This window comes from Pelecanus crispus, chromosome 1 (genome assembly GCF_030463565.1).
Source record: "Pelecanus crispus isolate bPelCri1 chromosome 1, bPelCri1.pri, whole genome shotgun sequence".
Lineage (NCBI taxonomy): Eukaryota > Metazoa > Chordata > Aves > Pelecaniformes > Pelecanidae > Pelecanus > Pelecanus crispus.
In genome coordinates this window covers 47,631,130-47,645,078 of record NC_134643.1, presented here as the reverse complement: position 1 = coordinate 47,645,078, position 13,949 = coordinate 47,631,130, and positions in this window count along the sequence as shown.

The window sequence follows — 13,949 nt, the reverse complement described above, 5'->3', positions numbered from 1 at the left end:
TAACATACAGTAGGCTAGAATACCCCCAGGAAACAGTTTAAAGATTTACTAGTAACTTTAGTTTCTTAGTTTGCTTAAAAAAATATTAGGCAAACTTAAATCCAAACATATAGTAAAAAAACAACAGTTCAGGATGCATAGAAGAAAAAAAAATTCATACACCTTTGCCAGCAAATGTTGTGGCAGAATTTACATTTAAAGCTGAAACTTGGGCTCTTGTTTGTTTTTCTAGAGTTTTCCATAAGTATTTTTAACTTTTTTGTCCTGAATGGTTTTAGAAAGTACTTTAAGACACTGTGACAGCTACAGAGAAAAGTCTAAACATTCATTAGATTGATTGCTTCATTAAGTACTGTGGTTGAAGTCATTGGTTCAGAAGCAGAACTATGAAGTAATGAAATAGGCCCAGACTCTTCCATTTTTTAAAATTACTTTTGCAGGGTTCCCCAAATCTTTTTATTTCTCTCACCCAAGTGAAAGTTCTTGCAGTGAATAAGTTTAAGACTATTATGGTACATCCATTTAATTTAAAGGATTTTTCTGAACTGTCTTAAAGAAATCAGGAATTTAAGAGCTATTTTTTTCTGTTTAGCTTAAGCCATTTCCCCAATACATTTAAGTCAAAATAAAATTATGTAGGTAGCAGTGAAAGTGTCATCATCTATTTTTTAGGCTTTAAGTAAGCATAGAATTTGTACTTTAAATTTGATTGTTAACTCTCACTAAAAATAAGAGGATAAGTATCACTGCAAATCTTTAACATCTGTTCATTTAACAGTAATATAGAATTATTTCATTTTACTATATATAGGCTGAAAAATTGATAAATCTATTACAGAATACATCTTGATTCTGTATGCTTAATAATCCTAATGTGGAAGTATTTGAATATATATGTTATCTAATACAAATAAATCTTATTTATACATGACTAGTTCAATAAAGACACCTCATAAGAAACAGAACTCTTGTCTCTAAACCTAGAGATCTCTAAACCCAGAAGCTGATATGATCAAGCAGAAATATTTCCCATAATGTTGCTGATAGCTATGACTGATGTTTCATAACAAAATAAATACACCACCTTGCTCTATTTATGCATGTCATCTTGTGCAATATAATCTGCTTGGGCATAAAGTACCAGGGCATAAAGCAACCTGTCATAAATATCAAAATGTATTCCCTCAGACTGAAGCATTCTATAAAATGTTCTTAGACAATATACAATCCAAACTATCAGATATGTTCATGGTTTGAGCATCTGCCAAAAGCAAGTATTTTAAAGTATTCAGAGACACTTCAGATCTGAGGATAATTCAACACCTACTTTACACTCTTAACCACCCCACAATCTGCCATCCTCTTGCCACTCATTTTGAAAGAATTATTTACTTGGATTGTATTTATCCACTCAAATATGTAGCTTAGCTGCAAATACTGCTGTCATAATCTGAACCTTATGACTTCTTCAAGTAAAAATTAAATTTCTATTACAACATTAAGAATAGTTCTTTGAAAATACAAATAATTTTACTGGTGATACTCTAGCACTTCCCGCTTATCTCCTAGCTTGCAATTGGAATAAACTGACTCTAAGCACAAAAAAAGATTCCTGATACTAATTTACTTATTGACAAATGAACTCTTCCTTAATTTTTCTCTTGTAATATTATGCAAACTTGTAATAAATCACATAATCTTTTTTCTGTGGAGTTTCTTCTCTTCCCACCCCACCCCCCCTTTGTAGAACCAACACTATGTATTGGTGCCAGGGAAGGCACAGTGGGTGGACTAACATATTCTTAAATAAGTAATAGAGAAAATACATTTAAATATAAAATACTGTCACATAGTAAAGTTATGTATTGTACTGTGCAGCAGGAACATATACATTGTGAATACCAGTGGCTAAAGCAGATAAAATACTAAATCTGTCCATAAGTTCTCATACTAGAAGTAAATTTTTATTTTGAGATAACTTGAAGCTTGATAAAAGCAATCACATCTTTCAATCATTTTTACCAAATGACAAATGAGGAAGGATGATGGAAGAAGTGTGCATAGCAAGGCTTTTCATAGAAAAGTTGCTTCAAAATAACTATATATTTAGATTAAAACAGTATGAATGAAGGATACAGAATAAGTGTACAACACTCTCTGGTGCGAGTTGTAGGGTGGTTTCTCTGCTTTCAGTCCTTGTAGAATTGCTACTTTCTGCTGTTTCCAGAGATATACAAGCTGCTCTCGAAGAATCTCCAGATCACACTGTGCAAGAATATCCGTTATATCATCAGCAATCAAAACACATTTGAACCGTATCATCTACATATCAGCTACATGGGTGTGAAGTGCCAATGCAGTAACTTCAATTTTTTTTCTCAAAAAAAGTGAATCATGTACACGCAAAGAGAAGCAGAGTGGTTCCCATACCGTGAAATCCTCACACCCCAGAAGGCACTCAAGAGCAAGCAGGTTTCCATGCTGAAATGAGAGGGTTAGGACTAGACCAAGCAAAGGGAAGATGAGGATTATTCATTCTAGCAGTATCATGAATGTGTGGAAATTAAATGTCTAGCATGACTTGCCCTTCAAACCTGTGCCTAGATGTTGTGTTGAAGGCATTTGAAGATAGATTAAATTAAATAGGTAGACTAATACCTGCTTCTAGATATGCCCAGAACTATCTATGTCTCTAGAGGGAAGAGCAGCTAATGCCTACAACTAATAATGACAACTTCTGCTTAAAGGAATTTGAGATCCCATATCCAAATAATAATAAATGAAAAATTGAATCAATGAATGAAATAGATTGGAAGCATGGCAGTTTTAAAACAAGTTAAAATACAGACTGATAGGAAAAATATTAGACATTTTAATTTAAAAACTATTGAAACAAGTTTATTTTATCTCATTTTTTATTTTGCTCAGAAATTTTTAAAATTATATGAAATGTTAAATGAATTAATTATATTATGGTTGTATAAACAGCCAATATTGTTTATCAAAACTTCATTAATTTAAAAGGAATATATATTTCCAGAAATAAAAATATGCAAAGGAGGGTTAGGTTTCATCTCTCCTAACTTACACCTTTGAAACACTATATGGCTCAAATTCTAGTCAAGTTTCCCATGACAGTTAGTAGAAAGAGAAATAGGCACCGGAACTGCCTAAATAAGCAGCTGTCTGAAAGGATTTTCCTCTCCCAAACAGGCTGTCAACAGAACCTACATGGCAAGTTAAACCTAAATATCTAACATATAGAAATACCAAGTAAGGGTGAATATACCTTGCTACAGAAGACACAAGGAAGAAAAATAAAGCATTTATATTAGTGATAAAGTGGAATAATGAAAAACAACACTATGCTGTGCTGATTCAGGCTGGGATAGAGTTAATTTTCTTCATAGTAGCTAGTATGGGGCTATGTTTTGGATTTGTGCTGAAAACAGGGTTGATAATACAGGGATGGTTTTGTTACTGCTGAGCAGTGCTTACACAGAGTCAAGGCCTTTTCTGCTTCTCACCCCACCCCACCAGCGAGCGGGCTGGGGGTGCACAAGAAGCTGGGAGGGGACACAGCTGGGACAGCTGACCCAAAATGACCACAGGGATATCCCATACCATATGACAGCATGCTCAGCATATAATGCTCGGGAAGAAGAAGGAAGAGGGGATGATATTTGGAGTGATGGCATTTGTCTTCCCAAGTAACTGTTACACGTGATGGAGCCCTGCTTTCCTGGAGATGGCTGAACACCTGTCTGCCAATGGAAAGTAGTGAAAGAATTCCTTGTTTTGCTTTGCTTGCATGTGTGGCTTTTGCTTTGCCTATTAAACTGTCTTATCTCAACCCACGAGTTTTCTCACTTTTACTCTTCCGATTCTCTCTCCCATCCAACCGGGGAGGCCTGAACAAGTGGCTGTGTGGTGCTTAGTTGCTGGCTGGGATTAAATTATCTTTTATAACTTCCTGAGACAGGCTGACTTCATTAAAGCACATAGAGGGCTTCTTAGAAGATCTAATTCTTTCTGTAGCCCCAGCTTCTATCCCAAATTAGTGACTTTCCTCCTTCAGAAATAATGATTTGCAGCAGTTATCAGGAAAAAAAGCATGTATCTCAAATATGATTTACCTAAAATAACACATTCTGGACTATATTTACATCCTTCTTTCCTTAACTTGTTGTTTACATATTTGACATAAGAACACCAGATCATAACAAATTTCCTGTGCTGGTGGGGAGGGGGAAGAAAGAAGAAAGTCACAACTTTTTTTAAGGATACAATTCAAAATCTAATTTACTTTGATTCAAATGCTAAGCTTGTATGTTGAGATCTCCAAGTGATTTTACAGAAATAAATTTATGGCAAGAATTGTTCCAAAAGTTTTTTGATGTATGCAAAAAACCATGATCGGGACTCAACAGTATAAAATGCAGAAAATTGCAAGGCAACAGCGAGTGGAATAATATGCATTGAAATGTCATCTTTTTTAAAAAAAATATTAAATCCCCCTCATGCTGTGTATGAATTAAGAGTCCTCAACAAAAGCGCTCAGCATGAACAGGTCATAAATTAGGTAAAAAGCTGAAAAAAAATCTTTTCCAGATTCATTGCACAAATTATCTATATTCTTTCAAAGAAGTGGTAAAAAACTTTTTAAAAATGTCCTGCTAATGCAATGGAAATCATGTCATTACAGATGCAAGATCTACAGTAACATCATATAACTAAAATATCCTGTGATTATCTTCCCTACAGGAGTGGGAAGGGTTGGGCAAATGGAAGCAAATCAAGAATACTATTGAAAAAGGGGAAAAAGGTTGCTGTTTGAAAAATTCAAATACCTCAAATATCTTTTTCAGCTCTGTGAATATGTGAATAAAACTGGAAGTAGCACAGCCAGAGAGTTTGTGCAAAGTTATTCTCCAAGGGCTAGATTGAACTTGCATTCTGCCAAATCATAAAAAAAAAGTGTTCTTTCCAAAGTTTAACACTTAAAATTCAGTTATTTATTTATCTAGCTTTCTATCTATTTATTTATTTGGAGGCTGGGGCAAGTGAGCTCCGGTTGGAAAGATATGCATTTTCTAAGTTCAGAGCAACACTGAGCCATAGAACCCAGCGATAATTGATTATGCAAGCCCATAAACTCCATGGGATTTTAGTCATGAGTGATTAAAAACAAAGCTAAGTGAGGGGCACACACGAGTGTGTTTTATTCAGAATTTCAGGAAGGGTTTGCCGTTCTACTTTATATAGCAATTTGTTGGAATTAGCTCAGTTCTCTTTCTATTCCTTAGCTGGGATGCCCAGGCTGTATTTTAGTTGTGGTCTCTTGCTGGGTGGTGACCAGCTGAATTAAATTAATGGCCTTCATCTGGAAGATATGCTTTGATTTTTGCTATAACTTGGTACATGCTGTTCAGCACTGCTACTGAGCTTCATGAGATGCTGTCTTCAGCAGAAACCTAGCTTAATGCTTCAACCATTGGAGATATAACAACCAGTGGGAAGTAAAGAGGCATTGTGCAGGGAGGCTGCAATAGGAGAGAAAGTGGCTTTTGGGGGTTTCACATGTGTGAATTTCACATTAACTACAGTAGTCACCATGATGAAAGACTATTTAACTTTGACTCAAGGGAGGACTCAAAAGCACAGGCAATGTAGCCAAAAATCATGTAGACAAATACAGAATCAAGGCTGAAATGTTCACCTATCTACTTGCTGTACTTACCAATACTTCCTGTAAACTTGTAGTATTTAATGTTATATATGCAAACTGCAATACTTTTCCACTCCACTTAAAACAGGAAAAGCAATCTTACATAGTTTCAAATAAGGCAGCCCAGTAAAATTCGGGATTACTCTGGTCCACCAAGTATTTTTTGAAGAATAACTGAAGTAACCCATACGTAAACCAGACTAAACATACATTTGATATTATGCTAGGCTTTAAGTATTACATAATTCATAAATTTTCTGCAGTTGCTTTTTATGTCTTTATTTTTGCAGTTATTAGTTCATTTTAAGCAATTGTACTTGAAATATAATACAGCAGGAGTTGTTTATTTGACAGAAATTTAGGCATTTAGCTAGGTGACTGATGAAAGGCAACTCAGACAATGGGCATTATCCAGATAATCTAACAAGTCAAAAAAAAAAAAAAAAATCACAGTTGGATCAATTCCCTGATTCAGCTAATTTTGCAGTTATATATATATTGCTTGTGTCAACACTGGGCCAATGATAAGTAGGGGGCAGAAGTTGCCAGACAAAGGGAAAATTTAGGCCATACTGTTCAGAGACAAATTAGGGCTAATGTTGAATTAAAGTGGGCATTTGAACAATGCCTCAGTTTTCACTGTGTCAGTGAATGGAGAGACATGAATTACAGCATTAGTTCAGACCAAATCATGAGCAATTTGGTCACAGAAGAAAAAAAGAAAAAAAAAAAAGAATAAAAAAGAAATCCTATGGGCAGGGGAAAAAACCTCTACAAAAGAAAATTCCACCATTTTAATATACCACAAATAAGTATACCATGTACCAGCAAATTATGAACATGAAACCATATAAATAGTAGGAAAAACAACACATTCAGAACTAAGGTATAGCACAACTGGAATAAATTATTATATACAGTGATCAATAAAGGCATATAGTAATTTTTGCTATAATTTAAGGTAGATTGTGTTAATTACTACTTTTCTCCTACTATTGCTATATACTACTATTACTACTATTCTGTATTGATTGTCTTTAGTTACTTGAAGTTATTTTTATTACATTTTGTGGTTTATTACTTCTTTTGTTAGAAGTTCCAATTGTAACAATGATAGCAGTTTAATAAATTAATGATTCAGCTTAATAAAATCCTTGAGATTAAGAGTTCTCATGTGTGATGAGGAATGACAGGAAAGATTGTGGTAACCTTGCTGTGCTTCATATCAATTCTGTCTGGATGTAAGTTGATGCTGGAAACATCTTGCAGGAGTAAGATTTCTTCAGCCAAAATGGATAGTACCTCTATCATGATCTTGTCTTGGAGTATTTTATCAGTGTGGAATGAATGGCTGTATTACACACATTTGCTGGAAATTACACACATTTGTACACATGACATTTGGTGGAAAAGTAACACGGCAAGCTGTAGGCAATTCAGGAGATTCCTAGAATGCATTGAGGATAACTTCCTAAGCCAGGTAATAGACACCTCTGCCCGAGGGGATGCAATACTGGACCTGATGGCCACCAATGCAAGTGAGTTCATCTGTGACATCAAGACTGGAGGCAGCCTGGGCTGCAGTGATCACACATTGGTGGAGTTCACACTCCTAAGGGATATGGGAAAAGAGAGGAGTATAGGCAGGGACCCTAAATTTTAGGAAAGCAAACTTCCAGCTCTTCAAGGAGTTAGTCAAAAAGCTCCCCCGGGAAACGGTCCTCAGGGAGAGGGGAATGGAACAGAGCTGGCAGATCTTTAAGGACACCTTCCATAGAGCACAAGAGCTATCAGTCCCCAGCTGTAGAAAATCAGGCAAGGATGGGAAGAGACCAGCATGGCTGAATCGAGACCTACTGGTCAAACTAAAGAGCAAGAGGGAACTGCACAGGCAGTGGAAGCAGGGACAGGTGTCCTGGCAAGAGTACAGGGAAACAGCCCGGTTGTGTAGGGATGGGGTCAGGAAGGCCAAGGCGAGGATGGATCTGAATTTGGCAAAGGATGTAAAGAATAACAAGAAGGGCTTCTATAGGTATGTCAACCAAAAAAGGAAGGTTAAAGAAAGCATACCTCACCTGATGAACAAGAATGGCGACCTAGTATGAACAGACAAGGAGAAGGCTGAGGTACTCAACAACTTTTTTGCCTTAGTCTTCACTGGCAACCTCTCTCCTCACCCCTCCCAAATCGATGGACCACAAGATGGGGACCAGGGGGAAAAGCCCCTCCCACTGTAAGGGAAGATCAGGTTTGAGTCCACCTGAGGAACCTTGTCGTGGTTTAGCCCCAGCCAGCAACTAAGCACCACACAGCCGCTCGCTCACTCCCCCTACCCCGATGGGATGGGGGAGAGAATTGGAGGAGTAAGAGTGAGAAACATGCCTGGGTTGAGATAAGAACAGTTTAATGATTGAAATAAACTAAAATAGTAATAATAATAATAACAGTATAATAATGATAATAATAATAATAACAATATACAAAGCAAGTGATGCACAATGCAATTGCTCACCACCCGCCGACAGATACCCAGACAGTTCCCAAGCAGCAATCGCTGCTCCCCGGCCAACCCCCTCCAGTTTCTATACTGAGCATGACGTCACATGGTATGGAATAGCCCTTTGGTCTGTTTGCATCAATTATTCTGGCTGTGCCCCCTCCCAGTTTCTTGTGTACCTGGCAGAGCATGGGAAGCTGAAAAGTCCTTGACTAGCATAAGCAGTACTTAGCAACAACCAAAAACATCAGCGTGTTATCAAAATTCTTCTACTAAATCCAAACCACAGCACTATGCCTACTACTAGGAAGAAAATTAACTCTATCCCCGCTGAAACCAGGACAAACCTGAATGTACACAAGTCTATGGGACCTGAAGAGATGCATCCCAGAGTCCTGAGGGAATTCGCTGATGTAGTTGCCAAGCCATTCTCCATGATATTTGAAAAGTCATGGCAGTCAGGTGAAGTCCCTGGTGATTGGAAGAAGGGAAACATTGTGCCCATTTTTAGAAAGGGAAGAAAGGAGGACCCTGGGAACTATCAACCTGTCAGCCTCACCTCTGTGCCTGGGAAGATCATGGAGCAGATCCTCCTAGAAGCTATGCTAAAGCACATGGAGGACAGCGAGGTGATTCGAGACAGCCAGCACGGATTCACCAAGGGCAACTCCTGCCTGACCAACCTAGTGGCTTTCTGTGAAGGAGCAACTGCATCAGTGGACAAGGGAAAAGCAACAGGTGTCATCTATGTGGACTTCTGTAAAGCCTTCAACACAGTCCCCCACAATATCCTTCTCTCTAAATTGAGGAGAGATGGATTTGATGGGTGGACTGTTCGATGGACAAGGAATTGGTTGGGTGGTCACATCCAGAGGGTACTGGTCAATGGCTGGATGTCCACATGGAGACCGGTGACAAGTGGAGTCCCTCAGGGGTCCGTACTGGGACAAGTGCTCTTTAATATCTTCATCAATGACACAGACAGTGGGATCGAGTGCACCCTCAGCAAGTTTGCAGACGACACCAAGCTGAGTGGTGCAGTTGACATCCCAGAAGGACGAGATGTCATCCAGAGGGACCTGGACAAGCTGGAGAGGTAGGCCTGTGGGAACCTCATGAGGTTCAACAAGGCCAAGTGCAAGGTCCTGCACCTGGGATGGGGCAAACCCGATATCAATACAGGCTGGGGGATGAAGGGATTGAGAGTAGCCCTGCAGAGAAAGACTTGGGGGTACTGGTGGGTGAAAAGCTGGACATGAGCCAGAAATGTGCACTTGCAGCCCAGAAAGCCAACCGAATCCTGGGCTGCACCAAAAGCAGCGTGGCCAGCAGGTCAAGGGAGGTGATTCTGCCCCTCTGCTCTTCTCTGGTGAGACCTCACCTGGAGCACTGCGTCCAGCTCTGGGGCCCTCAGCACAAGAAGGACATGGACCTGTTGGAACGGGTCCAGAGGAGGGCCACCAAAATGATCCGAGGGCTGGAGCACCTCTCCTACAAGGCCAGGCTGAGAGAGTTTGGGTTGTTCAGTCTGCAGAAGAGAAGGCTGTGGGGACACCTTATTGTGGCCTTCCAGTACTTAAAGGAGGCCTACAGGAAGGATGGGGACAATCTTTTTAGCAAGTCCTGTTGTGACAGGACAAGGAGTAATGGCTTTAAACTAAAGAAGAATAGATTTAGGCTGGATATAAGGAAGAAATTTTTTGTTATGAAGATGGTGAAACACTGGAACAGGTTGCCCAGAGAGGTAGTGGAGGCCCCATCCCTAGAAATATTCAAGGTGAGGTTGGACGGGGCTCTGAGCAACCTGATGGAGTTAAAGCTGTCCCTGCTCACTGCAGGGGGGTTGGGCTAGATGACCTCTAGAGGTCCCTTCCAACCCAAACCATTCTATGGTTCTAATGTTAGAAATATTTGCTGCTTTCAGTGTCATTTGTGCATACAGCAACAATACAGCATCCAGAAATATTCTGCAGATTTGCAGCAATTGAAACCATGTTATAACAGCATTGAAATGAATACAGTTGTTCACAGATAGTTCTTTATTCAGCGCACCAAATTAATGATGGGTTGACAGGATCTGCTCTTCTCATAGTATATTGTAAAATGAGCTACTGAACTGATAGGAATCCCTACATAATGCTGATTGCATCAAAACAAATAAAATATCATACTATACTTCTATGGCCAGAATATGTGCTCAAGGACACTGTCAAGTCCTTACATACTATAAATTGTTCTTTTTTACTATGCCTTCTTGTGCTGATTTCCACCATTTTATTAGCCACTTCTCAACTCTGGCTGATTATTTGCACTTAATATATTTAGCTGAATGTATAAGCTGAAGTAAACTAAATTAATATGCAATGTAAAATTTTTTTTGTCTTGGATCTTGGAATTTCTTCCCATTCTGAAGACACTCAACTTTATCTCTGTTTTACGGATACACATTTATCCTATCTGTTCTTAGAAATCTTCCAATACTCTTAAAAACTTCCAATCATGATATTTCTCTAAACCTATTCCAGTGTTTCATTATCTTTTACTTTTGGAAAGGTTTTCCTAATAGTCAGCGTGAATCTCTTCCTTGAAACCTGTGGCTTTTTGTCTGAAACATAGCAGATTACTGTTTCTTATTGCAGTATCAGTCACCAGAATAAATTCCTCATGGGATATAATGAAATCAGGATTGAAGTGGTTTATAGATTTAATATTGATGAAATGCAATTAACCCACAGTCTCTGAACTATACATACTTAATCAGTACATCAGATACAACACTGGGCATTCATAAAATGTTTGTAAACACCTATAAATTTCATCACCCTTCTATAACTAATCCCCACAAGTCCTCACCCCACCTGCCCTCCTCAGAAATATGCATGGTTATGTGCCGTTCCCCCTCCTCTCTTACAGGACATGTGGGTCACAAATACCTCCCACCTCTTCCAGGCATGGTGTACCTATACCTCGTGTTGGAGATCCATCTCGTGTTGGAGATGGTCTTCTAACTTTATGTGCAACTGTACCACTCCCCACAACCTGCTAATTCACACACAGGTGAGAAAGCAACCCGCAAGGTCACATACACAAACCTGATGTGTGAGTCCCTACTTGTTGCACCCCTTAGAGTCAAATGTCTAGTTGGATTTAAGCTATTCATGTCATTCAAAGGGAAGGATGTTTGGACAGACCTAGGCACATGCTGGCAGGTGACTTCTGCCAGCGTCAGACTCAGTCTGATTGTTGTGCTGTTGTGCAATGTGCAAAGTCAGAAATTTCCATGCTTCTTTTATATGTCTTTTCAAGCTGACTCCTTTTCTCAAAAGTCTCAATCTACAAAGCCTACTGTCCTCTCATAGAAGGAAATGAAATTAGTTTGACTTGGTTTGTTTTTTGAAATCCTCAGTATGACTCTTACTTCCCAATTTGTTTTTCCCATGGGTTTACAGATAATTATTTGATCGTGTCTTTCTTTAAAACATATTTGCCTTTTCCATTCCATAACATCTTAGATGTTACACTCAAAATCTTGTTATGGGCAAAAGAGAATACATAGAGCTAAAAAAATTATTATTAGGCCAATTATCACCTTAACGTATCAAATTATCTAATATGATACACATGAGCCTCATACAGCTAAAAAGGTGTAAAACCTTTCTTTTATATACCCCCTTTCTCCGCTGTTACAATCACCCTTCCAATAATTCTCTGGTCCTAAGTCTGACACTTCAGTCTTACTCAAAAGGGAGGAGAGGGAAGTTACTAGAAGCAGTCAGTATCCCAAGGTCTTTGCTGGGAGCTCATGGTGGGGACTCCTCCTTCCTCTCTGCTGGGAGGACTGTGATGTAGAAGCTTCCTTCCACATCACTCTTGGGGTCTGCCTGGGTTTCCCTCTACACATTTCCTGTACACCGGCTGCTTCCTTCTCATCTGTTCCCCACAAAGCCTGGAATAGCTTCTTCCCCCAGCCTCAGGGGATGCAAAGGGATATTGTTTGCTTTGCAGTCACTTTGGCTGAGGTTTGTCAGAACTTCATCATAAGGTATTCACGGGGTTTTAGCTAAAACAGGGTGGGTGATAGTCACTTGGCAGGGGGACAGCAGTTAAGGTATAACCAAATGAGGCCAAGACAAGCCCAGACAAGTCAGAAGCCTGCAGATCCATACAAAGCCTGTGACCATTGCCAGTAAGGGAAAAGTCACATTTACCAGGTGACATGTGACATTATCTGTTCTCCACAAGCTGAGAAAGATAGATTCTAACATCCCAAAAATGACATCATACAGTATTAAAAACATTGCTTTTATCTGAATTGTTCTTATCTGAATACTTCTTTGGCTCTTTCTTAAATTCTCTTATACCTTTCCCTGCTTGTATTTCTGTATTTACATTACCTTCTAAAAATAACCTAGATGTGAACTCTTCCACTAATCCTCTGTTCAGTGTACTGTTATATACATCAACATGATCTATTTCTTTACCATTTCTATTTCTTTTCTTGTCCCTCACTATTTCAATCACTCATTGAACCTGTGGCTAGTTGTCACTAGTCACTAGTCACTGGTTTCAGCCGGGATAGAGCTAATTTTCTTCCTACTAGCTGTTATAGTACTGTGTTTTGCATTTAGCATGACAATAGTGTTGATAACACACATGTTTTAGTTGTTGCTAAGTAGTGCTTACACTAGTCAAGGACTTTTCAGCTTTTCATGCCCTGACAGCGAGAAGCTGGGAGGGGGCACAGCCAGGACAGTTGACCCAAGCTGACCAAAGGGCTATTCCATACCATATGATGTCATGCTCAGTATATAAGCTGGGGGGAGTTGGCCAGGGGACAGCAATTGCTGCTCAGGGACCAGCTGGGCATTGGTCAGTGGGTGGTGAGCAATTGCATCGTTCATCACTTGCTTTTTATATTATTATTACTACTACTACTACTATTTTGCTTTATTTTATTTCAATTATTAAACTGTTCTCATCTCAACCCACAAGTTTTCTCACTTTTATTCTTCTGATTCTCTCCCCCGTCCCACTGGGGAAGGGGGAGTGAGCAAGTGGCTGTGTGGTGCTTAGTTGCTGGCTAGGGTTAAACCATGACACTAGTCAACACAAACAGGTAAGGAGAAAAGGAAAAGACAGAAGATAAACAGAGAGCTGATCAGCTTTCTTCCAATTTTTTTGAAGCTAATGCACTTAGCTGCACATGGTAACCTAGACCATACAAACCTTATGGACTTGATCTTTCAATAAGAATATGGCACACAACCACATTCCTGTGAGCTTATGGGGGATGAATTTGTAGAATACCAGCACCAATCAATTGAACAACTGCACACAGTGGTCCTGTTTGTCCTGAGGGAAAAGCTACCTCAGAGCATGCTTCTTACATTTACTGCTTTAACTTACACGTGCTACATCTATGTACTAGTTTATCTGAAAACTACTTGCTTGAGTGTCCATTCCTTAGATTCAAACAACTAAACTCTATTGAACAGTGTTAAATTGCAGTAATTTTAAAAGGTTTGGTCCTTGTGTTAGGGTACACAATAAAATCAAACTGATGTAAAATAGGGTGGTCTCAAAGTGGGGAGACATTTGTCTAGGTTACACACATCAATAAACAGGCAAGCCTATACTCCATGAAGTGTAGTTTTATGAAGCATGAAGAGCTATGTGAGAGCTCTGTATGGTACTGTGTTCTATAGGCCATGCTGTATGGTTTCT